The sequence below is a fragment of the Clupea harengus genome, chromosome 24 (genome assembly GCF_900700415.2).
Source record: "Clupea harengus chromosome 24, Ch_v2.0.2, whole genome shotgun sequence".
Lineage (NCBI taxonomy): Eukaryota > Metazoa > Chordata > Actinopteri > Clupeiformes > Clupeidae > Clupea > Clupea harengus.
In genome coordinates, this window is record NC_045175.1 from 11625724 (window position 1) to 11651556 (window position 25833).

The following is a 25833-nucleotide window of genomic DNA, read 5'->3' on the forward strand; positions in this document are numbered from 1 at the left end:
ATTCAGTGGCTTTTTTATAGTAGGGGAAAAACAGTGATTGATCGCGCTGCACCAGAACGGCCTTAAGCGAGGCCTAAAACAAACCATCACAATATAAATTTTACAATAGTACATATACATAGTAAATTGCAATGCAGTATAACACATGATATATAAATAACCATACACCTGATAAATATATACTGTACATACAAACTGGTTGCACCTTTAGCCAACATGCGAATTAAAAAGATTCATACCGGAAAAAGGTTCCCGAGTCCAGTGTGGCAGTAGAGGATAAAGAGCTGGACAGTTGCCTGCCGTTGCGCTGTGATCAAAATTGCAAAACAACCAAATCAACGTCTTTATCATCCCCTAACCCGTCTACAACTCCCTCCCCGCACTGCTGTTGATATTTCGCAATAAACGCTTCCCCAACGTAATTAACCAGCGTATTTGTTAAAAATGAAACCACATACCAGGTAGACGTGACTGCACGGGAAAACTCCGTGAAGGAAGCAAACAACCTGCTTGTGAAAGCTAACAATCACAGGGCGAATGCGAGTAGCAACAATTCCCTCAGCAAGGCGATGCCGGTGACCCCCGCAGGTGCCATATTAAAAGGTTCACGTCAGGTGCGCTACACAGCTGAGAGGGGCGGTTCTGCCGCAGGAGATGCAGTCTTTCTCTTAAGCAGCACGGCCACATAATGGTAACAAAAGATGGTCTCAATTGAACAGTGTTTTTTTTTCATCAGGAAAAAACGTAACATTTTGGCAGGAGGAGATTGCAGCTTCCTCACAGGGACTGGATGCTTCATCCATAATAACCTCAGTAGTTTTTAGTTAAGTATTTCCACATCTTGTTAGTCTGAAAAAAAAAAACATTGGGAAGTTTTGCCCGCTCCGACAAAATCCAATGTAGACCATACTTACATTATATCGATAAGTTAGTAGGCTAGTTTCCAGCTGCGCTGGGTCTCTCTCGCCCTTGCTCTGAACGAGGACAATACAAGTCACGTGACTGATTGTGGTTACATCTGGTAGCCTAAACTTTCTGGTCTTAACTTTTCGGACCACTCATCAACGATGGATGATACCAAACTCATTGTGTACTGGCGGCCATTAAAAGGCAAACTCAAAGCAGAAAGATGGGCCTGGCACTAGCAGCGCCGCAGCAGAAACGTCGGAGGTATGAATACACACATGGAACTGAGACGAAGCAGTAGCCTACCTACCGCAATGCAGCCGCCAGACACACGCAACGCAGGCAGTGTGCATAAAACATAATGGCAGGACAAAGGCTATCAGTAATTAATCAATCAATAATAATGACTAAAAACTGATTTCCTTATAAAAACAGCCGAAACTGTACAATAAATCCCATTATTCTGGGGGAAAATAAACATGACCCTGCTAATAATCATGGATACCTATGTGATCTTGCGCAATGACTGGTGCCGATTATTGGAATTGTTTAATAATGGAAACTTTAAATAAATGAACCGGTATAGTTGTGTAGGTTACTGCTCACTTGGTTTAACCCTTAATGGATTTTACACAAGCCCAAGCAAATAAACACTCATAGATTGAAAAAAACGTGTAAATAAAAATTTGTTTTTGCAACCTAACCTGTAACCTACCTTCGGTAGAGAGCTTGCTGACGGAAGATTCAGAATGTACTCCTGTGAAGTCGTCGAAGAATGTTGAGATCAGTGCAAACCCTTAAATAAAAATAATGAAAATTAAACTGCGCTGGTTATAAAACGCATTGTAACTGTCAACAAACACATTTACATGCCTCTATTGTATGCCTCTGACATACAAAATGGCAATACACAATCACGAACGACTTTAATATATTAGGAACCCTCCTCTCGTTTTCCACGATATAACTTAGCTACCCATGGCCATATAGACCTAAAGCCTGTAGGTTAACTACACAGTTTGGTTGCGTTAACTTACGTCTTTGATACAGCCTGAGCAACAAACGACATGGAGAACACAGAAGAACACTCAGTCTGTGCGAAACCTCCACCCACGTTATATAAGATAAGGTTATTTTATGGATGGGGGGACTTTGGACTTTAGACCTCACAATGTCACATGAAGAGACCTGACTTCTCGGAAACCCCGACCCTCTCGCTTCCACTTGCAACATACACATGTCCGCACGTACATACGTCCGCTGGAAAATCACCAAACCTTGTATGATATCCGAAGCCCACATAAACATAAGCTACACACAGGGACAATGGCTCAAGGTTTTAACGTTTTCTCCTCTTACTGGTAGGTGAAAGTAAGGTCAAAGTTAGGCTACACTTAAAGCTAATTAAGCAGGTTTTGACAAAAGTCCGAGCTGCAATACACATACTCCAGTTTGAATGGCAAGTGAAAGAATAGGCCCGATTGCAGTTGCATGAAACGGCAATTTCTGATAACCGCCACTAGTTGTCCTCTGGGACGCGCTAAATTTGACCTTTTGATGCAACATTATGTAACATTTTGGCCTTCAAATAACAGCTTCAAAATCATTTTGATGGTACACTGACTTGTTAAACGGAGAATGGCGCCTTCTCCACTTCGTCAATCTCACGTCAAATAAGCCTTGGAAGTATGCATGTATGCATCCAGGGACGTGCACAGGAATTTTGAAGGGCCATTGCTCTGACCTGAGAAAAGGGCAACCCCCCCTACCCTGGCAACAACCAAACAAATCACACAGACTGTATGGAGAACTGAGAAAAACAGGGTCTTTATTAATAGTAATAAACAAAACACTCAAATACAGCAATTCATTTGAGCATGGCATCATTCTGTGGAGAATATTCAATCCAGGGGTTATCATCATACCAGTAGGCTTGAAAAGAGCGCCCTTCTGCATTTTGAACATTTGATAAAGGCCTGATTGTATTTAAGATTATTGCTCTGACATGAGCTGGATCTGTTGGATTACTCAATCTCAGCAAAAAAATCAAGATCTGTTTTCATGGATTCTGCCTCACTCTGCATCTCAATATCCTCCCTTGTTGGCATCCTGTCCTGACTTTCTGTGTCGTTTCTCCTTTCCCTGTTTTACAATTCTGTTCTGTCCTCATCTGGGTCTGGCTCTGGCTCTTTGTCTGCAGTTGATGTACTTGGCTCATCATTTGTCCAATTATATATTATTGTTGTTACCATTATCATTACTATTATAAGGCCCACTAGAAGCAGGTTATGTTATTTTTGTTCTGCTCAGGCAAGATCTTTGAAAGGAAATAGCCTAAACTTAAGATTAAAATTATTTAGCATGTGGCTCTTTATCCCTGTACTTAGCATGGTCCTTTCATCTCATATTTGGTGATCAGCACATAGGCCTACCTGTCCTATGTATCTCCTGGTCCACATTTTCCTCTGGTCTGGAGACTTGTGGTTGCCCCTCATCTTAAATGTAATGTAATTATAATAAATTGCCATTAGTAGGCTAAAAAATATGATTCTGAAAATATGAGCCTGTTTCACATTAATTAATTAGCCTACACAATGCCATCTTTAGCACAATGCAATGTCTGTCTCACCTGTTTGCTTCTTTGTAACCAACTCTGCAAAGATGTGCTCACCTTTGGTGCCTCCTTTAGCTGCTTCTCTCTGTCCTGAATCCTTCTCTTTTCCTTAGGCATTCTAGCTTTTACCGCACTCTACACTAAACAACACACAAAACAGTGATACGATTTAGGCATTTAACCATTTTGAATGAAAATTCATGTGATGCATTACTTCCATCATTTATTCTTCTTGTTAAAACAAAATGTTAGAAACTAACCATCAGCAGACATGTAGCTTAGTTTTCCTACCAAAAAATGAGCATGTGATAACGGGCTGGTTGTCTGGCAGACAAGCTAGCTGCCTGATTCTTTAGGCTAAACGTGGCAAACTGAGCCTGGATTTATGAAGATTTTAATTAATTTCATATAACTTGATGATGATTGTTCGTTTGTTATTCATTTCTACAACCAAAAACTCACATTTTCTTACTACGTCATAGCATTAAGTCACACAAGCCAACCGTGACCGTCTCTCGAGGCAAAAATGCATGTCCTCAGGTGCCGGTCGCGTGCAGCATCGCATGTACAGTAAACAGAGTAGGGGGCTTTCCCAAACTAACTACTTTACCCTCCCCCTACTCACTTCCACTCTCGTTGCCCATAGGCTACTTTATGAAATGTTTCGGGTGGTGATTTTTGTTATCTAGGCGTACATGAAATTCTGCAGCCGTTATACTATTTTAAAACTTTTTTTGTTTTCCCTCAGAGGGGCAGCTTGAGTCGAGGAGGACAGACGGACAGTTGCCCGGGCAACCTTAAGCCCAATTTATACTTATGTCGCCGACACTTTTGAAATGGTCGCCGACAGAAATTACGTCATGGTCGACACTTTTAACCGTCGCTTGGAAGTGTCGGCTACATGGAGAAATTTCTACTGGCGCTGATGTCGTCACAGTGGCGTAACGTAGTTACAACGGGCCCCAGTGCAGGCTATTATGACGGGCCCTTGTCAGTGGCATAAGATAGATATGATGGGTCACGTGCAAGCTAGTTAGCCTACTAGTCATGAGGCATGAGGCATGAGGCGCACACACACACCATTGGCGAAGATATACTGTATATCAACAATGTGTTGGATTTTACGGTCGAATTAGTTACTTCGGCTATTGTATTGGGAAAGTAGACAGGTCAACGAGAAAGCGATTAGAAACATGGATAGTGCTTTGACTCGCGGTAACGTAAACAGACGGTCAAAGTGCTAAAACATTCTTAAAACACTGATGAAAGGCTGATTTGGTACAGCAGCACACACATCAGCTTTACTCACATCTGAAAAACACATATAATATCTTTACAAAATTAAACCCTCTGTTCCGAAATGCCTTTGTTCCAACCAGTGGTGCCGGATTCATGTTTGTGGTGTGCGTGTGCAAGGTGAAGAATGCAAGAGGCCCGCTAACTGGCGTGTTTGCTGCAGTCGGTGAGAGGAATTTTCATGTTTTACACATATTCCTCAACAGGGATGCTGGATGTGCAGGCTCCGGCATAATTTAGAAATATTTTAAGTAACACAAAACACACGCAGCATTTAGTTTGCGCAGCGGAGCGGAGACGCTCACCGGGCCTTTATTCATATAACTTTTTTCTAGGCAGTATTTGTTAACTTAGCCTACTGGTTTTGAATATAGGATAGGCCTAGCACTCGTGCGAAGGAAATCACCGGCAGATTGTCGCAGGATATTACGCAGATCTTGTTCAGCACTGACAAAGCATGCATGCGCAATGCACATCATAGGTCTGATTTATTCAATGCAATGCCATTTTGGATAGTGTTGTGTGTGTCCTGCTGCTGGTAACAAGAGGTAGGCTAATCAGTGAATGTTGCATTTGTTTCACCAACTTTATTAGGAGACGGGCAAACACCTGTCTCTGCGTTTAAGCTGCGTCCTCCACATGAGAAAGTGGAGGCGCCTGGAGAGGAGAATTGCGCGTCTCAAACGCGATTACAATCAAGGGTTCCGCACGCTGCCGGAATACTGGGCAGCAATTCAGTTCTTGGTCCACAACGTCGTTTGACTTGTTTGACGTAGACCTATTATTAAGATTCCTCCGTCAGGAGGAAACCTATTGTTATTGTAGGTTTTATTATTCTTGTACCATGGGAGTCAATGGCAGCCCCTAGAACCGTATGGTAACTTTTTCTGAAATTTGGCACACTCATTAAGGACAGTCCCTTCTTTACTCACACCAAGTTTCATGTCTCCCACTAGACCACACTAGCGCCACCAACGGGTCAAAGTTGGACTTTTGTTAACACACACAACTTTTGAACCGTTTGACCGATTTTCAAAAATGAGGTACCATTGGATTCCTTGGATAAAGACGAATTCAACGTTCAATAAAATTTTCGGTTGTATAGATTTTCTGTTATTCCCGGTTTTATCAAAAAACCTTTGAAAGCCTACTCCTCCTACAATTTTGGTAAAATCTTCTTCAAAATCACCAGAGATGATCTTCAGACCAAGCCTCACAAAAAACAGCCGGTTTGTCCGGTATAGCCACTCAAATTCAGCAGAAAAGCCGCCAAACAGGAAGTGAAGTAATATCTAAGCAAATCTTTGAGATGTAAACATGGGTGACAGTGGTGCAGGGGTAGAGAAGGTGTTAAGTAATCAGAAGGTTGTCGGTTCAATTCCCTGTCGAAGCGTCCTTTAGCAAGACACTTCTTTCTTTTCTTCTTTCCCTTCTTCACTCTTCTTTCCTCTATTCTTTCCTTCTTCCACTCTTCTTTCCTTCTTCCACTCTTCTTTCCTTCTTTTACTCTTCTTTCCAAAATTGTGAAGAATATACATTTTCCCCTGGTTTCGCAATCTTTGGAGGAATCCGCATCGCTGCTTGCAGCTATATTTATTATTATTATTAACCTAGGCCAGGGGTGCCCAATGCGTCGATCGCGATCGACCAGTCGATCGCAAAGCTTATGGTGGTAGATCGTGTCATTTAAAAAAAAAAAAAAAAAAAAATTAATAAATAAAGTTTTTTTTTATTTTTTTATAAATCGCCAGATCACAATGGAAGTGATTTAAGGTTACCTTTCTTATAGAACAGATATAGCTTTTTCGTGTATTAAACAAAATAAAAAGCCTTATGTTATTTCGCTGTGAATAATGAAGGAAGCAATAAATCCGATTATTATCCAAACCCTTGAGAGCTGTTGCCATGGAGATTTAACGTTACTTTCTGTTTGAAGATAAGGTAGCAGCGAGTGTTGAAGAATAGATGACTTGAAATTGCATGACTTTAAATTAATATATGAAATTGAACAACATCAACAACTTTACGGATAAAATAAATAAACAAGGATAGCAAAACAGATTGATACGCATAGAATGAGAACGGCAGAAACGCAGGCAGGACGTCAGATGACGAGACAGATCACAGTGACACAGGCTGTTTTTTCCCCTCATATGTGAAGGCTGAGACATTCATAACATTTTATTCAGTCGTACTGATGGTCCTTCTGTAATGCCAACAGGTGCACTGTGTTGTGGATAAGTTTTGTAGTCCTGGTAATCTTTTGTTTAGCATTTTTGTTCTTGATGAATGAATGTTTGTTTATTAATCAGTTATTTTTCAACAAATAACTCAATGTCGATTACAAAGAGAAAAATTCGCAACAAACACCTAAAACACAGCAACTTTCATCTGAACTTTTTTGAAAAGCTCCCTCGAAATCAAGAATTTTAGGCCGCAACTATCTCAAATAATGTCACCAATATCACCATGATTCCTTTAAGTGTCTGTGTCGGTGCCCCCCCCCCCCCTTTTTTTAGCCATGCATAGTCTCTATTTATGAACATGTTTTGTGGTAGATCATTTTTAGTTGGTCATTTTAAAAGTAGATCACAAGCCAAAAAAGTGTGGGCACCCCTGACCTAGGCTATTTAGAATGATGTAAGGTTTTTGCTTTGAAAGTTGGCTATCATAAAACGTTTTTTTTTTGTATCATCGTGATGCAAATCCCATGTGTGTATAATAATATTCTGAATTAAAGTTCATGGTTGTGAAATTGGTTGTGCATTTATAGGTTTATAATTGTGTAATCAATTAATTTGGATGTGCATGTGGGCTATAGGCCTAGTGATTCACGTTGCTGTGCTCACAATTTCGGAACAGCGGGCTGTGTATGTTAGATACGCATATACTTTTATTATAGATTGCTTCCTCCACAAATAATACCTACCATGATGGAGATAAGTTTGCCTGTTAAAGCGGATATATACTATTAGACACTCTTTAATCACGCTAGTGTGATTAGCTAGAAAGATAGCACGCGCAGTTGATTTTCAAAAAGTCAACAATGTAATGGCAAAAAAATGCCGTTGGAGCCACTCCATTTATGACGTAGGCGGCGACTGTTCGCCTGAAGTATAAACAAAACAAGGCAAGGCAAGGCAAGGCAAGGCAATTTTATTTATATAGCACAATTCATACACCGTGGTAATTCAATATGCTTCACATACGTGCACAACAATGTGCTTCACATAAAAAAAAGCAAAAGGTCCGTGCATGATCATAAAAAACAGTAAATCATAGAAAATAAAAGCATGAGAACATTAAGGCATAAAAACAGTAAAATATAGGAAATAAAAGCATAAAAAGAATAATAACAATCACTAGTCTACTACAGTAAGCAATAATGCTTCAAAGGAACTGTTCATGGCCAGTTAGCAGAAGGCATCTGAGAAAAGTTTGGTCTTTAGTCTAGATTTAAAACTGAAAGTAGTTGAAGCGTTTTTAATGTCTTCTGGAAGTTGGTTCCAGAGGTGAACCGCATAGTGGCTGAGTGCTGCTTCACCCTGTTTAGTTTGGACAGTGGGTTTTACTAATAGAAATTTATGCTGCGATCTGAGAGATCTGAGAGGTACGTACTGCTGAAACATGTCAGATAGATACTTTGGCCCTATCCCATTAAGTGACTTGAAAACAAGCAGCAGTGCTTTAAAGTCAATCCTGTAACTTACTGGGAGCCAGTGCAGGTATTTCAGTATAGGGGTTATGTGGTCAGTTCTTTTTGTTTTTGTAAGAATTCTGGCTGCTGCATTTTGTATCATTTGAAGCTGTTAAAGTTTTTTTTTGGGAAGGCCTGTGAACAGCCCATTGCAGTAATCAACCCTACTGGAGATAAAGGCATGAATTAGTTTTTCCAAGCAATCTTTTGACATAAAACCCCTAAGTTTGGCAATGTTTTTGAGATGGTAGAACGCAGATTTAGTAATTGCTTTCATGTGGCTGTTAAAAAATTTAGATCACTGTCTAAGAGGACACCAAGATTTCTGACAGTATCCTTTGCTTTAAGTCCTTTTTTGTTAAGAAGGGTGGCAATCTTACATCTTTCCTCCTTTTTACCAAAAACTATTACTTCAGTTTTGTCTTTGTTTAGCTGGAGAAAGTTCTGAGACATCCAGTGGTTAATTTGCTCAATACAATCACAAAGAAATTCAAGGGGACCATAGTCATTAGGTGTCAAAGCTAAGTAAATTTGGGTGTCATCAGCATAGTTATGATAGGAGATCAAATTATTTTTTAAGATTTGTCCAAGTGGGAGCATATAAAGGTTGAATAGAAGTGGACCCAAAATTGAGCCCTGGGGGACTCCACAGGTCAGGGACGTAGGTGTTGAGGTGCAGTTGCCAACTGCAACAAAAAAGCTCCTGTCTTGTAAGTATGATTTTAACCACTTGATAACAACACCTGAGACGCCAACCCAGTGTTCTAGTCGGTGAAGTAATATGTTGTGATCAACAGTGTCAAAGGCTGCACTAAGGTCCAGCAATACTAGTACTGATGCTTTACCTGTATCTGTATTTAGGCGTATGTCATTTATAACTTTAACAAGAGCTGTTTCAGTGCTGTGATTAGCACGGAAACCTGATTGAAAGTCATCAAGGCAGTTATTCAGTGTCAAAAATGTGGTTAGCTGATTAAAGACAATTTTTTCAATAATTTTGCCTATGAATGGTAAATTGGATATGGGCCTGTAGTTGTTTAATGTGGAGGCATCCAGGTTATTCTTTTTCAGTAGGGGTTTTACAACAGCTGTTTTCAGGGAGTTAGGAAATGTGCCAGTCTGTAATGATGTATTTATGATTTCAAGCAGATTTGTCGTTATGAGGTGAATGACAGATTTTAAAAAGCTGGTGGGTAGAATATCCAATTCACATGTGGAAGAGTTAAGGTTTTGTACTGTTTTTTCAAGAATTTCAAAGTCAATCAAGCTAAATTCAGACATCAAGTTATGTGCTCCTCTTTTTGTCACTGGTGGTTCGAGGTTTTGAGTGATTTGCGTTTGAGATAATATGTTCAGTCTGATTTTATCAATTTTACATTTGAAAAAAGATGCAAACTCATTGCACTTATTTGTGGAGACAAGCTCGGGTCCTAATTGTGAAGGGGGATTAGTTAACTTTTCAACTGTTGAAAAAAGAACTCGAGCATTGTTCATATTCTTCCTGATGATGTTAGAGAAGAAAGACTGTCTTGCTTTGCATGTTTCAAAGTTATATTTGCGTAGCATCTCTTTGTGTATTTGATAATGGATGAGAAGTTTGGATTCGCGCCATTTTCTTTCAGTCTTCCTACACTCTCTCTTTAGGAGTTTGATCATTGTTTTTTGTTTCCATGGTGCTTTCCACTTTTCAGTGACTCTGGAGTGGAGCAATATGGAGCAATATCATCCATAATGTTAACCATTTTTTAGTTAAAATTATCCATTAAATCGTCTACTGAGTCTGATGGTTGACTCAAGGTTTTTGAAAGTGCCTGTTCAAAGAGAACACCAGTGTGATCATTTATGATTCTCTTTCCTACCATCACACAACTGTTCTGAATTTGTGGGGACATACATACACCAAAGAAGATGCAGAAATGATCAGACAATGCCAAATCCTTGACAACTATAGACCCTTTGTAATGACAAGGTCAAGTGTATGGCCATGAGAGTGTGTTGGCCCCTGTACATGTTGTGTTAAGTTGAAAGTGTCAATTAGTGTGAGTAGTTCGTTGGCATAGTTGTTATCTGAATTATCTACATGCAAATTGAAATCCCCTGATATAATGAGACAGTCAAATTCTAAACAAATGGCTGACAACAATTCACCTAGTTCTTCTAGAAAAACTGTAGCCGAGTGTTTCGGAGGCCTGTAAATGGTCAGTAACAGAATATGTGGAGAACACTTAATGATCGCACTTAAATATTCGAAAGATGCAAAGTCTCCAAAGGATGACTGTTTGCACTGGAAAGATGCTTTGAATATTGTGGCTATTCCACCTCCTTTTTTATTTGTCCGTGTAGCACTCATACAATTAAAATTAGGAGGGGCTGATTCAATAAGAGTAGGAGCATTGTTGGCTTGGTCCAACCATGTCTCAGTTAAAAGCAAAAAATCAAGATTATGTGAACAGATAAGATCATTGATTAAAAAAGACTTGTTCAAGAGAGATCTGATATTCAGTAGAGCTAGTTTAACTGTACGTGTGGGTACATTTTGTTCCCTGGATCTCTTGCCGCGTTGACAGCCGTCACCTCTCCGGGGCCACTCCACCAGATCGGGCCTCCAGTGCCGACAGTCACCGCCTCCCCAGGATCAGGACTCCTCTCCAGACTCCATGGCTCAATTGGCACGCAGACTGCAGCCACCCGACAACTCTCCTCGCTCCTCACGGCTCTCTGATGACTCGCCTGAGAAACGGCGTGGCCGCCGTTGATCTCGGACACAAGACCTCTCTGCAGGCCTCCAAGAAGTGAAGAAGTGAAGCTGGGGGGTGTGACCGCTGCATCAGGGGTGCCCCCATCCAGCCAGGTCTCAGTCAAGCAGATGACAGAGCATTCCATGGACTTCCAGTTGCCGGCGATGGTATCGGAGGGGCGTTGCCGCCTGTGGTCACTCATTGAAAGCTCAGCAGTGTCCCGACTTCGTGCCGTTGTCTCTCTTTCATATCTCACTCTCACTTTCACTCCAGCTCTGGTACCTCTTCTGTGCCTTCGTATCTCCGCAGGAATATTTAACAGGGGAGTGCTCGCAGCCCGGCATCTTAGGAGCATCTCTCTGGAGTAGCACAGCATTATTCAAAAATACACTTCTCCGTGAAAAATGCAAAAGTAATCAAATCGAACTATATTGATCAAAGTCACTGAAAAACTATACCAATAGTATCAGACGATATAACTACACAGTACTAGCACTTTGATAAAGGTGAAAAAACAAATGAAAATAGTGAAAATTTCGAAAAATGTTAGAAAAGTAACGGAGCTACTGTAAATAGGCTGCCATCCAGGCGCCTCCATTGTGACGTAACAAAAACAGCTTGAGCGACATTTTTTTTTTTGTCGCCGACCATTTCAAAAGTGTCGGCGACATAAGTAGGCTATAAACCAGGCCTAAGACTGTCCAGAGAGATGCAGAGGAGGAGAACATGCTGAAAGAACACAAGACTCAGTTGAACATAGATGACGCTTCTCTGCATCAGAAGTGCAGCACTGGTGTGGAGGTAAAGTGTTGTGTGTTTTCTGCATCAGAAGTGCAGCACTGGTGTGGAGGGAAAGTGTTGTGTGTTTTTCTTGCTAACAACCATCCATCAGTCCTTTTTTAGCTCAATTTTTTTTTTCCCCGCGTCTGGAGGGGAAAGCGTTCAACTTTCGGAAGATAATTGAGGGCCTTAACCTCAGTGTGAAACAGAGGAGACATTACCTCTACCGCCAACCAGGTCTGGTTGGCCTACTATTTAACCTTTTTATTTCGATAGTTATTGTAAAAATTGATTCATTTTTGAAGTGTCAATATTACAAAAACAAATGTAGATTGTCTCTTGTTGCTTTCTGAAAAGAAACTATCAGGTCCGACAAAAAAAATGAAGAAGAATTTATATGTAGTGGGGAAAATAAGTATTTAACCCCCTGCCCACTTGCAAAGAAATGCGTGATCTATAATTGTAATGGTAGGTCTATTTTAACAGTGAGAGACAGAATATCAACAAAAACATTCAGAAAACTGTATTTTATAACAGTTATGAATTTATTTGCATTTGATCGCAGCAAATAAGTATTTGAATTCATATGTATAGTCCATTTACTGCAGCTCCACTGTTCTACCTCAGTCACTTGTGATAAAAGTGTCAGAATAAATGCATGGAGGTAAATTCAGATATGAATCCATTAGTCAAATTGATTTGGCTCCCATGTCATCACAAACACAGAGATGGAACTGAACAAAAAAATGTAATATCAATAAAATGAAAACAATTAAATCAAATCAACTGCTTTATTTCCTTTTTTACAGCCAGCACTGCAAAGAAAAAAATTGAATAACAAACAAGACATAGTAATATGAACGACTCCTGTAAACCGCAACACTTTTGATTCCCAGCAGAGAAAGCAGATACAAAGACAACTAATCGTGTAGATGGCAAATCAACTACTCTCCTCTCTTTACTGATCCTCTGCAGATAAGCCTGCCCTGCCCTCACCCTATCATAGCAGGACTGGGCAGCATTGGCACTAGGCCACCCACTAATAATGCATATTACCCATTTTACCATGCATTGTTCTGGCCTCTAAGTAGCCGGAGAGGATGCTACCGCCAATCTTTGCTAAAGGCATCATGACTTTCTCAAAGAACCCTGGCTTATCCTCTTGAATCTGCTGCTTCTCCTTCTTGATATCCTTGATGTCCTGGTCCAACATCTCAGCCTGGTTCTTGAAGCCCTTCTCCATCATCTCTTTCTGCTCCTTCAGTTTGCTCTCCAGGGCTCGATCCAACTCCTCGTGCTGGAGCTTCTTCTCCTCAGCCATCTTCTCCTGCAGGCGCCTCACGCGCTCCTCCTGGCTGCGACGCTCGTCCTCCAGGGCGCGCTGTAGGTCCAGAGACCGCTGCTCCTCGGCCTTGACCTTCTGCTCCTGCACCTTGGCCTGCTCACGGGCCTCTGAGGGGAATTAAGGGAGAGGGTAAGAAGGGGGAGAAACTCTCCTACTGTAATCATCATATGGAGTATTTACGTACGTATGCATTTATGTGTGTATGTATGTATGTATGTATGTATGTATGTATATGTCTGCAGATACACTCATGTGTGAAACTAATTTATGTCCTGTTAGCCTTGGTGTGACAATTGATTCTGATTGGCTGAAAATCACTGCTTTGCTCTGATTGGCTGACATTGCGTGTGTTGGTGGCAGCCGTCTTACCGGCCATCTTCTTGTCAGACTCTGTGAGTTTCTCGTCAGCCTTCAAGATGGAGTTGGCCTCAGCGTTCCTCTCCTGGAGAAACTTCTCCAACAGGTCTTCCCCCTGAAGACAAGAGAGAAAAAACAGTTAGAGAGGAGGAGGTAGGGTGGACACACACACTCACTTAGACACACACAAACACACACACACACACACACTCACACACACACACATATGCACACTCACACACACACACACACACACAATTACACACACACACACACACAAACACACACACACACACTCACTCACTAACCCACGGACATACACATATGCACATTCTCACACGCACGCGCACACACACACACACACACACACACACACACTGCCCTTGCACTCACCTTCATGCCTTTCTTGTCATGTTGCCGGTACTTGGCCACCATGGCGTCTCGGTCAGTGCAGTAGATCTCATACCCGCCTGCCTTGGCATAGTTGCCCTGCTGAATGTTGGCGGCCATCGGTGCGTACAGATCCAAGAGAAGCTTCCCACACTTCTTCTCTGAGGCCTCCATGTTCAGAGTGATCAGCTGATCATAGAGCTTAGACACCTTCTCCTATCGGAGGGGAATCCACAGCACACATTTTAGCCAAAGCAATGTTGGTACACCTGGAATTCGTCTATTGTGTTGACTTTAATCAGGGAATTGCGTTTAAGCACTAGAGACCTAGTGTAACAATAAATACTACTTTACATAAGAAATAAAAAGTGCAGGAATTTAAGTACTGTAAGTGCGAGTTCAGTACTAGTTAAAGGAGATAGCATTAGAGGAAAGATAAGGGAAGGAAGAGGAAGGGAGAGGAAGTGAAGGAGGTGCTCTCTGAAGAGTTGGGTCTTCAAGAGCTTCTTAAATATAGAGAGGGACACCCCTGCTCTGGTAGTTGCATCCATTTTACTCTCTCTTGCTCACAACCACTCCAAGGGTGCAGATCTCTCCCTCTCAACCGTCAACCGGAGTCTATTTGAACAACACAACTAGTTCTACCAGAAGAGTAATGTGCTAACAAAATACCTGTAAACCCTTATAAGTCTTTGGATAAAATTAATGGATAAATCAATATATATCCTTCCTTGATATTAGAAAAAGCGCAGTTTTTCAACTTATCCAGACTCACCGCCAGCTGTGTCATGTATTTCCCCCCCTCATCCTTAAAGGAACGTTTCTGGAATTCCTGCATTGCCAGGCTGTTGAGGCATGGTGTTTTGCCGAGACAGTTCCAACATCCATTTTATCCATGTCCTTACTAAAATCCCCCATGCCCTGCTCATAGAGCTGGAAGCCCTTATTCATGGCCGACTGGTTTTCGATCTCTGCCATGGCAACCACAGCATTCTCCAGACAGGGAATTCTGTCACTGTTGATGGTGTCCACGTAGATCTTCACAAGATGGCTGAACCCTAGAGACAATGAGTGAAAGGCAAGGAGGTATATGTTTGTGGTCACTCAATCTAGATCTCAAATCATAGTTATCAGAGTATAAGTCAAACAAAAACATTGCTTTCACATTATTTTAAATTCCCACTTAGTATGGTATTAACATTTCAAGATTGAGGTGTAAAGGTTTTTAAGTATCTGCACTTAAGACGTGATGTAGATAATCATTCCAAGTACAAATACATGCGGTTTATTAAATGTTTTTACAGTATAGTAGGGTTTTGAACATGAATAGGGTTAGTAACATATTCTATGTTAACATTATAACTGTGTTGTATTATGTACTGTATGTGTAGTATTGTGTACATTAAACCTTTAACTACTCAACATTTGTATGTACATTGCACCAGAAGCTACTTAAAATAAAGTGTGGACTAAAACATTTCTGGGCTGTGTGAGACTGCAGTCACCCATCCATCCATCCATCCATCCATAAGATCCTTTTTCTATTTTTTGTCCTGTTGCATTTATTCAGTTCTTCCTTCTTATTTGAACAGTGATACAAAAGAAGCTCTGTGACTCACGGCTGCCGGTGACCTCGTAGCCACCTTTTACCGTCTTCACACGGCTCTCTGCAAAGACGTAACTGCAGAAGTTTTTAGCGGCTGCCTGGAAGTCTGGGAAAAGGTCTGTCTCAGCCATGGAGTCCAGGTTTTTCATGTTGACTGGCAACGTTGGGAACGGAAAGGTGAAGCACTTCCGCTTTTGGAAGAAGTCCCGGATGCAGTTTCTCGGTCGGTTGTACTCTTCCACTTTTTTAGTCCGACCTGTGAAAGCAAATCCAAATGCAGTCTGAAACTGAAGCCAATTACTCTCAACCTTGTCTAAACTTTACATTTAAATAGGGTGTTCTTAAATGTATGAATGTATAACTTTAAACTAATATCTGAAGTGTATGCCTCTACAACAAGGGTAGAATATTATGCTACTACTGAAAGAGAGAACAAGCCATATCGATTTTGTCAAGAAAAAAAAACTATATATTTAACATTCATTGAGACTAACCTTTCTTCAGCTGCAGGGCATGGTCCAGGTACCCGTCCTCACTCACATCATGACCGTCGATCTTCCTCTCCAGAGTGAAGTCCCGAACAGCCCAGACGAAGTCGGGGAAGAAGCGGCCAAACTTACTGCCCTCATCATCATCATTATCCTCATCACAGGCTTCTGGTGACTTTATTCTGATGTTATCGGTCAGCTCAGTCACATAGCTGTGATGGGTTAAGGAAAAGAGACTGCAGTACTGCTTTTTACGTTTAAAGTTTCAAATCTTATTCATATAAAAGGCTATAAAACGGGGTGTGTGTGTATGTGTTTACCCTGAAGAATATTGGTGTTTTTCATGTTTTTCATATACTTTCTAAGTAGTTGAAACTGGATTTCCCCCTCACAAGAATGTATCACATTCACGCCACACTCATTGACAGACCTTATCTTTCTGCTGACCTTCACACCATTTTATATCTAGGTAGACCCCATACTGTTACTCCATACATACCTTGAACCATACTCCCAGACACCCCAATTATGTTAAGTTGTGTTTTCTACCTTCCTATAACTCAAATGTAACCTGTATGCTGTAAGGAAGAGAGGAACATCAAACAGAACATGATGCAGAACAACTAACTTCAGAGCTAAAATAGAGGTCTGTTTTAATATACATACATAGTATAATAGTGGTGTAAGACGGCAATCTTTCAGTTGGCATTTCCACCCAGCTACACGATCTTTGAGTTACAGGGTGTGTGTGTGTGTGTGTGTGTGTGTGTGTGTGTGTGAATGTGTGTATGTTTACCCTATAGTCATTGGAACCTGACCAATATAGGTCAATTTTTAAGACTGATACCAATTTCAATATTTGAGGAATTTGTCAGTTTTTGTCAATTTGTCATCAGTTATGCACTTTTTCTGCCTTGATCCATGATCTGAGGATCGATTGTTCGAGTCTCATTATATTAGTTCAGATCGCGGTATGTTCCTGCTCTCGAGTAAAGTCCATTTTTGATGAGGAAATCTCTGAATGACTTGGTGATTTTTTTCTCACTAGTTCAGAGGTATAACACAAGAAACAAGAATGTTGCCAAAGCTGCTGTCCCCCCTATGAGTAATTTAGTTGAAGGATTAATGATCGGCTTTCGCATCGATTTATGATCGGCTTTTGCATACTTGTTATTCATTTTGCTGATATTAATGGTTCAGCTATTAGCTCAGTCGGGCTCTAGTAGTCACCAATGTTTATGTCCTGAGACTACGAGGGAAAGTGTGTGTGCATGTGTCAGCGTATCTGTCTGTGTGCATATCTCTGTGTTTGTGTGTGTGTGTGTGTCGGAGATGTGTGTGGCTGCGTGTGTGAGAGAGAGAGAGAAAGAGAGAGAGAAAGAGAAAGAGGATACTGGAGTTTCTCTAGAGCCTGGTTGTCGATGGTGCCTTTGCTGTTGTACACCAGGGTGCTACTGAGCAGCACGGCAAGACAGAAGAGCCAGGCATCGTTCTTTGAGTCGCCCTACGATGAGATTTTAAGTAATTTTAATGAGGAGCATTCAAGTACAGGTAGAAGTTGCAGGCATCATTTTCTGCTCTTTAAAGTATTTGCACAAAATACACTTGAATAATGTTGTTGAGGACAGCATTCTGAAATATTTTGTTGTTTTTGTTTCTCTTTCCCCTGTTATGCCACTGCAGTAAACAGCGTATGAGTATAACATGTATTTAAATAGTGCAATGTTGGTGTCCTCACCTTGTCGACATCACCCAGTCCTTCAGTGTCTAGCAGTAACAGCGTATGTCCTGAAACAGAGGTCATCCCATTGTCACTGACACAGCCTTCTACTTCTTGTGTTACACATGGTCACCATAGTAACAACAATAACAATAGTAACTTACACAGTGTTACACATTGGCTCTCCACTAAAGATTCCAGAGCGCTTCATTACAAACACATTAATTAATAAGTAGATTTACTCACCTGGTTTAGAGGGGTGAGGCACACACCACATCCAGATGCCTTTGGTTTTAGACTCAATGGTGCTGCCCAGAGCAAAGCCTGAAATAAACAACTTATATTTGAATCCCTTATCAATGTTGTCATAGCAACAAAGGCGCTAGGCCCTACTGTGATGGTGTGTTTAATTGTATTGATGTATCTTTGGGCCCACAAACCGTGGCTACAGATGGATTTGAATTATTTTGAAATGATTACTGAAATGCATTTTTGAATGCATATATGCTTTAATGTGTGGGGGTGTTTTTGTAAGTAAATATGCATTCATGACCAGTGGCGGCTCCTGAAAAAATTCTCAAGGAGGGCAATTTTTCTGATAATGATTAAGACGACCCATTCAGTAGGTACATTAAGCAACACAATTGTATCAATTTGTTGTTAGCTAATTAAACTCATATAGCAAAACCTTTTTGTCCGCTAGATGGCAGCACATAACAGAAAGTTTCCCCTCTAGCTACATAAGTTACAGGTGGAAAGCTATGGAAGAAAGTTGCATCCAGGAGCCTTCATAAGCAAAAATGATCTGGCTCCACAATAAATTATCCCACTTATTCATTATTCACATTACTCAAATGTTGTATGATGTAAACTAGCTTAACAGGACACATGATATGTCCAGTAACAACATAAAGAAGGGGGCAACATATAAGTCAAAACCAACAATATTTTCTTGACTGATCTTGAAAGTATTGGCTTACAAAAGGTTTTCACATAGAAAATAACTCGGTGTTAGTGCAAGTAGCATGCATGGAGTGAACATTCACACTGAACCTATGAAAAGTGACAGTGGTATATAGAAATACAGACCGCTTCACAGCCTGCTAGCCACGATTTTCTTTGATTTTTGGTAAAACCTGGGGAGTAGGATTCCCCGCTCCCCCCTTTGTAGAAAAACCCATTGAATGGATGCATTTGGTCCAGAACAGGGGTTTTCAACCGGGGGTTCGCAGCGGCATTGCAGGGGGTCCGCGACATGAGCCTATGTTGATCAGTTCACCATTGACTTTTTTTATTTTATAAATTCGCTTTGATATTTCAACACATTTCCAGATTACTGTTGAATATCGTGAAAAATATCTAAAATAAGAAAAATATGTCTAAAATAATATAAAGGGGATTCACGCTGACAGAATGTAGCCTTGCACCTATCCAGTCTATGGTAGCCTGTGCTTTGCTAATGTTAATGCATTGTGTCCCTAACGTCACGCCATACGCATATTATTCATAACGTACAGTCTCGCACGTGAAGTTGACAAGCATCTACAGTTAAACATAGCCTACCTGTACTTTTGAAGTTTAGTCGAAAGTAATACTTTTGGTGAAGGACTGAAGTTATCTACTGTCTTTAGCTAACATTTCGTTCTAACGTCGAGTTAGCTGGTCAGAAGCACCAATGGATCGTTTTTTTGTGAGGAGAGTGACAGAGGGACAGACTGCCACGACAGAGGGACAGGCTGCCACAATAGGGGGACGAGGACAGGCTTCCAACAAAGCTACACCTTCACAGGATACAGGGAAACAAAGTAAAAAAAGAAGGGAAAATACAGTGAGGAATCGAGTTGTTGCACTGAACGCTAGCCATCTTGACAGAATGTGACTTGATCAAAGCCATATGACGTACTTATACTCATTTGCGTATGACGAAAGCACGTTGGGGCTAGCCCTCCCGGAACCCATAGAGTTTGCTTCGAAAGTCCTCAGTTGAATCCATTGGAGCGACATTGGTAACTCAAGCCTCTACTATCAGAGAGATGAATACTAGCCTGTCTGACCATAGTGATAGGTCAACACAGTTGGAGGTTGACATTCCAATCCTCACTAAAGTCAGTGTTTGAAGATCAAAGCTAAAGTGGAGGACCTGGAGTCTCGATCAAAACGCCAAAACCTCAGAGTATCGGGACTCCCGGAGAACATGGAAGGAAAGGATGCTAGGGACTTTATGGCCAAGTTGTTCTCTGCCCTGCTGGACGACTTGCTTTCTGACCCACCTGAGTTTGACAGTGCTCACCGAAGCCTACAACTTAAACCGCGACCAGGGGATTCTCCGTGACCAGTCATTGTAAGATTTCACCGTTACATAGAGAAAGAGACTGTACTGAAATGGGCAAAATCTCATAAGGACATCTCCTACAAAAATCACAGAATTAGAATTGACAAGGATTTCAGCGCAGCGGTGGCAAAAAGACGAACAGCATTTAACCAGGTCAAGGGGCTTCTTTACAAGCTGGGAGTGAAGTTTGGTATGCTATACCCAGCCCGTCTCCAAGTCACCTACAACAATAAAGAACACGTCTTCGACTCTCCCCAGTGCACAGAAGCATTATACAAAGATTGCTTTTCAACCCAGGAGGTTAGGTAATTTGAGAGTGGCTACATCCCTGACCCCAGGTGATAATAGCCTGGCTGCCTGACCTCTGTGTTGGTCCACTAGCTATGCAATTGGACTGTAAGTAACTTGTACATCTCTTGTTGAAATACCAGTGAACCATGCCGATCATTTTGTTAATTTTTAATTTGTAGCTAGTTTCAACGTTGATAGCCATATCATTGTTATATGAGCCTATTTGTCAATGCAATAACCAGCTAGATGCAGCAACATAGCCTATTGCTTGAATTGTGGAGATTTCGTGCTGGCATTCTTTTATTATCAGGTAGATTTGCGTTTACCAATGCAATCTTCATCGATTTCTTTCTCTACTTCTTCCTTTCCTGTATCCTAATGCTAAGGGTATAATACATTACAATATTAGGAGCAGATGACACTACATCATAAACTGGTTGTATGTACGCTCGCTTCTCGCCACTCTCTTTTTTTTTTGTGGACGAGCATCAGACATCTGGGTACCACTTTACAATAAGGTTCCATTTATAAAGGTTTATAAAAGGTTTATAATTAGGTTATTAATTAGGTTGTAAACACTTTGTAAGTCATTAATAAGCCATTATAAATGAGTTATAACACAGTTTTTATACATCGATGCGGGCTCACTATTTGGGAAGATCCCCATCTTGGCAACCCACTGTCTATTCCTTAACTGGCTATACTAGCCCATTGCACACTCCCTACCATTGTGTGTGGTCGATTTATTTTAGTTTCAGGTATGCTATACCAAATATTAGCATACTAGCAAATGTCTATGCCCCAAACTGGGATAGCCCAACTTTTATGTCCACTTTTTTTGGTTTAATTTTAGGACGGGATCTCAAGCTTTGATCGTTCAAAATCCAAATCAACCACCCCGAGAGCAATGTCTAAGACCTTATCAGCGTTTATGGATCAGATAGGGTGTGTTGACCCCTGGTACTTTTCTCACACCAACCCTAAAGATTTGCCTTACTTCTCCACTGTTCATCAGGTCTATTCACGTATTGACTATTTTTTTTATTGACAAGGCCCTTCCATCTTCTGGCACTTATACACAATACACTGCTATTGTAATTTCTGGTCATGCCCCTCGCATACTACTTTGTCTCTCTTCAGGTTCACATAGACATCAAGGAGGATGGAAACTTAACACAGATTTCTGAGACTACCTATCCACAAACATCAAATTCTTTTAGATACCAACAGGTCTGGTCAGACATCTCCATCGCTTTCATGGGAAACGTTAAAAGCATTTCTGGGTGGGCATATCATTTCTTTTAGTGCACATCTGACTAAAAATAGAAGAATGAGACAGCAAGAACTCATGAACTCATGAGCATCTAAGATGTAGATAGACAATAGGCCTCCTCACTTAATCCTGATCTGACAGCCAAACGTCTACAGCTCCAAACTGAATTTGGCCTGTTGTCAACAAGTAAAGCTGCACCTACTTAACCACCTAAACAACTACTACAGCATACAAGAGTGACTTATTATGAACATGGGGACAGGGATAGCCGTCTTCTATCCTCACAGCTGAGACATCAGTGTGCCTCTCATTTTATATCACAAATATACAGTCCTCTCATAACCTGACCACAGATCCAACCAAAATAAATTCAGTTTTCCTAATTTTACTCCAACCTCTTCAAATCGCAACCTCCCTCTGACACCTCTGTCATGGAATCTTTTCTTAATAATTTAGACATTCCAACTATAAGTGAAGAAATGGCAGTAAGCCTAGATGAACCACTGAAGTTGGAAGAAATAACCTCCTGCATATCTCTAACACAGAGCAAACTAAACTGGCCCAGACGGTTACCCTTCGCTGGTTTAAACAATGAAACAAATGGCACTAACACAATAGACTGTTAGAGTTTACCTTCGATATTAACAGATGAAGCGCTAGCGTTAGCTGCGCTGCTGTTGCTTGGTTGGGATTCATTAACGTTATCTTCACTCCGTAGCGCTTAAAAACGCGACATTCCTGCAAAGTTATTGCATGCAGTATGGAGAAATGTTTCGGAGTAATGGTAGTTTTTCCCCCCTTTGACGAAAGAGACGTTTTGCAAGCATTGCAAGTGGCCCTGTGGTCATCTTTTTGCGTGAAATATAACCACACTTTTGAACACCTCTGCCTAGACGCCATGTTGGCTGCAGTCTAAAACAAAAGCTGCGTGACATACCTAAACAGCAGTTACATCGATACCGGAATCCAAATTATTATTATTTTTTTTTTTTCAAATTTGTTTTTATTGTTTTCTTGAAGTAACAACACATGAAAACATAAAATGAGACGGATTCAAGTTTTACAAGGAATTCTCCCCTTCCCCCCTCCACCTCCCACGACCCAGACAGCACCCTAAAATAAAGACAAATCATAGTCTGTACACATACATATATGTATATACATTGAAGAAAAAAAATAAAAATAAAAAAAAGAAGAAAAAATAAATACAATTTAAAAAAAGGGGGGGGGGGGGGGTTATCTCTGGATTCCTAGATTATGGATGTTTGTGTGTATTAGGCTGAGGCTGTGTGTGTGTGTACGGCGGCACAGAATGAGTCAGACTTAGGAAACTAGTAGGGGAGTAAGTTCAGTAGAGCTAAGAGAGGAGAAGAGGGATATAAAAGGACCCCAGGTGAATTGGAATTGCTCTGTCTTAATTTCGTCTTGTATATCTAATTTTCTCCAGGTGAATGCAGTGCATTAGATCCCTCATCCAGTGAACATGAGAGGGTGGCTGTGGAGATTTCCATGCCATAAGAATGGACCTTTTGGCAATTAAAGTGGCAAAGGCTAGGGCATCTTTCTGGCGTTTTGAAAGAGGGATATTTGTAGGTGGGAGGTTAGGGAGGGCAACAGAGGAAGAGGGGTCAATGGGAGGGTTTATGTTTAAGGCTTTAGAAATAGAGCTAAATATGGACTTCCAAAAAGTTATTAATGTGGGGCAAAGCCAGAACATGTGCATCAATGTAGCTGGAGCCTGCCTGAATCTATCACATATAGGGTCAATGTCAGGCTTGATCTTAGAAAGTCTGGCTTTGGTCCAATATACTCGGTGGATAAACTTAAGTTGAATAAGACTGTGGCGAGCACAGATGGAAGAGGAGTGAATTCTGTTTAGGACTTCAGTCCAGTCCTCATCATCAAACTTATAGCCCATATCTATCTCCCATTGTTGTCGCACTGACAGATCTTCCGGTGGTGCAGAGTCTATGATTTATTGTGGGGGTTGGTTTGCAGTATCCTATCTAGAAGTGGCTCAGTAGGGGCTGCTGGAAAGCCTTTAAAATTCTTTTGCACAAAATCCCCGAATCTGGAAGTATCTGAAAAGGTGAGTTTTAGGGAGCTGCAAATGTAGGGATAGTTGAGCGAAGGAGGCAAATGTTTTATCTATGTATAGATCTTTAAATACCGCAATGCCTTTCCTGCGCCATAACCTCAAATGCATTGTCCATGCAGAGATGGGGGAAGGCTGGATTATTGTTGCAAGGAGAGAATATAGAAATGGCTTTGATTCCGTAGCAACGTTTAAACTGTTTCCAAATTCTCAATGACTGACTAACTACAGGACCACAGTCTGGTTTGAGAGAGGGCATAGGGAGCGGTGCACAAGCCAGTGCTTCAAGAGACATTGGTCTGCATAAAGCCTCCTCCAATTTTACCCAGGTCGGGACCCAGTCACTAAGGCCATAATGGCAATGTAGCCAGTACAGTATGCAATGTATATTTGCTGACCAATAATACACTTGAAAATTTGGTAGGGCAATTCCGCCTGATGTTTTTGGTTTTTGTAGAAGTGACTTCCGAATTCTAGCAGGGCCTTTGTTCCACATGAAAGACCAATTTAAAAAAAAAAAAATTGAAAATGAATCGTTTTTTTTAAATGTATATATAGCGGAATCGGAAAAAAATGAATAAAAAATCTTTTTTTTAAGAATTGATAGCGGAATCGAAAAGGACTTTGGCTAACGATTCCAAGGAATCGGCCCACTGGGAACCGGTTCTTAACAATTCCCATCCCTATAAATGTGTGTGTATGAGTGTGAGTTTGTACATGTGTGTGTGTGTGTGTGTGTGTGTGTGTGTGTGTGTGTGTGTGTGTGTACCTGTGTGGTTTACCTGACTGTTGCCCAGCTAGCCGATTCATGAGGTAAGACTTGCCAGTGCGGTACAACCCCACCACAGCCACAACCACCACAGGCTCCTGGATCCCCCTGAGGATGTCCAGGGCTGATTCCACCGTCCGCAGTCCCTCCTCTGCATTCTCAATCAAGCACACAGGCGCTGGCATGTGGGGTGGACCTCCAGACATGGCTGCTTGTAAAATATCAGGGCAACCTACAAAATTAACACCACACACAAATCTTGACTCAATTAGATATTGTTGTTCTTCCATCATATCATTCCTTGTTTTTTTACAGTGTCAGGCAGGGGTAAGACAGTGGTGACTTCAGCGCCAAAACTGTTTATGCCCATGCTTGGTGCACATGTGAGTCACTGCAGTTTTCTCGTAAAAGATAGGTGTGCCTCCTGAGAAAAATACCATCTACACCGTTGGAAAGTAAAATTACCTAAACCGTAGAGATGACTGAATATTGATCAGAAATTCCCCTGCTGAGAGAAAAAAATCATGTACACCGCTGGAAAGTGAAATGTGCCGAAGAAGACCACAGTGGAATGTACGTGACAATTAACTATACTCATTTGTCCATCAACCGCTGGAATCAGCAATAAAATGAAATCATGTGCCAAATACAGCACAGTGAAATAACCTACGCCAGGGGTTCCCAACCTTTTCGACTCCGAGGCCCAACTTTTCGTATTTGTAACAGGTCGGGGCCCAACAGACACCCCGCTTATTTTAGCTAATCTATATTCCATTAGGCTAATTTAATTTATAATCCGATCATTCTAATTAATAAGCGATTGTTATGTGTCACAAAAAGCAACATCAGCACCTGCTACAGGTGGAAGCCTAGAAATGAATAAAAGAAAATCTAACTCTAGATATTGCATCCAACTTGTATTGTGCACCAAAAAACAACATAAAACCACAAGGAGGAAATTGGTTTCAGTAGGCCTAGGCCTATTTGTGCACAGAAAACAAGCAAGGAAATAAAACCAGAATAGACCCAAAAGATAGGATGCACTCAAAACAAGTGATGAAACATGCCAACAAGACCACTCAGTTAGGCCTAATGCAAATAGGTGATGCTTCAGACATGCAAATAGTAGGTTCAAA

The 25833-nt window shown here is 41.1% G+C and overlaps 1 protein-coding gene and 1 pseudogene across 1 annotated transcript in view; both read right to left on the reverse strand.

The window, feature by feature from the left end:
* Positions 1–25833, reverse strand: part of LOC105894420 (guanylate-binding protein 1-like) — a 272853-nt gene that overhangs the window by 116032 nt on the left and 130988 nt on the right. The gene's annotated exons all lie outside the window — the stretch shown is intronic.
* LOC105894805 lies at positions 12694–24921 on the reverse strand (annotated as a pseudogene).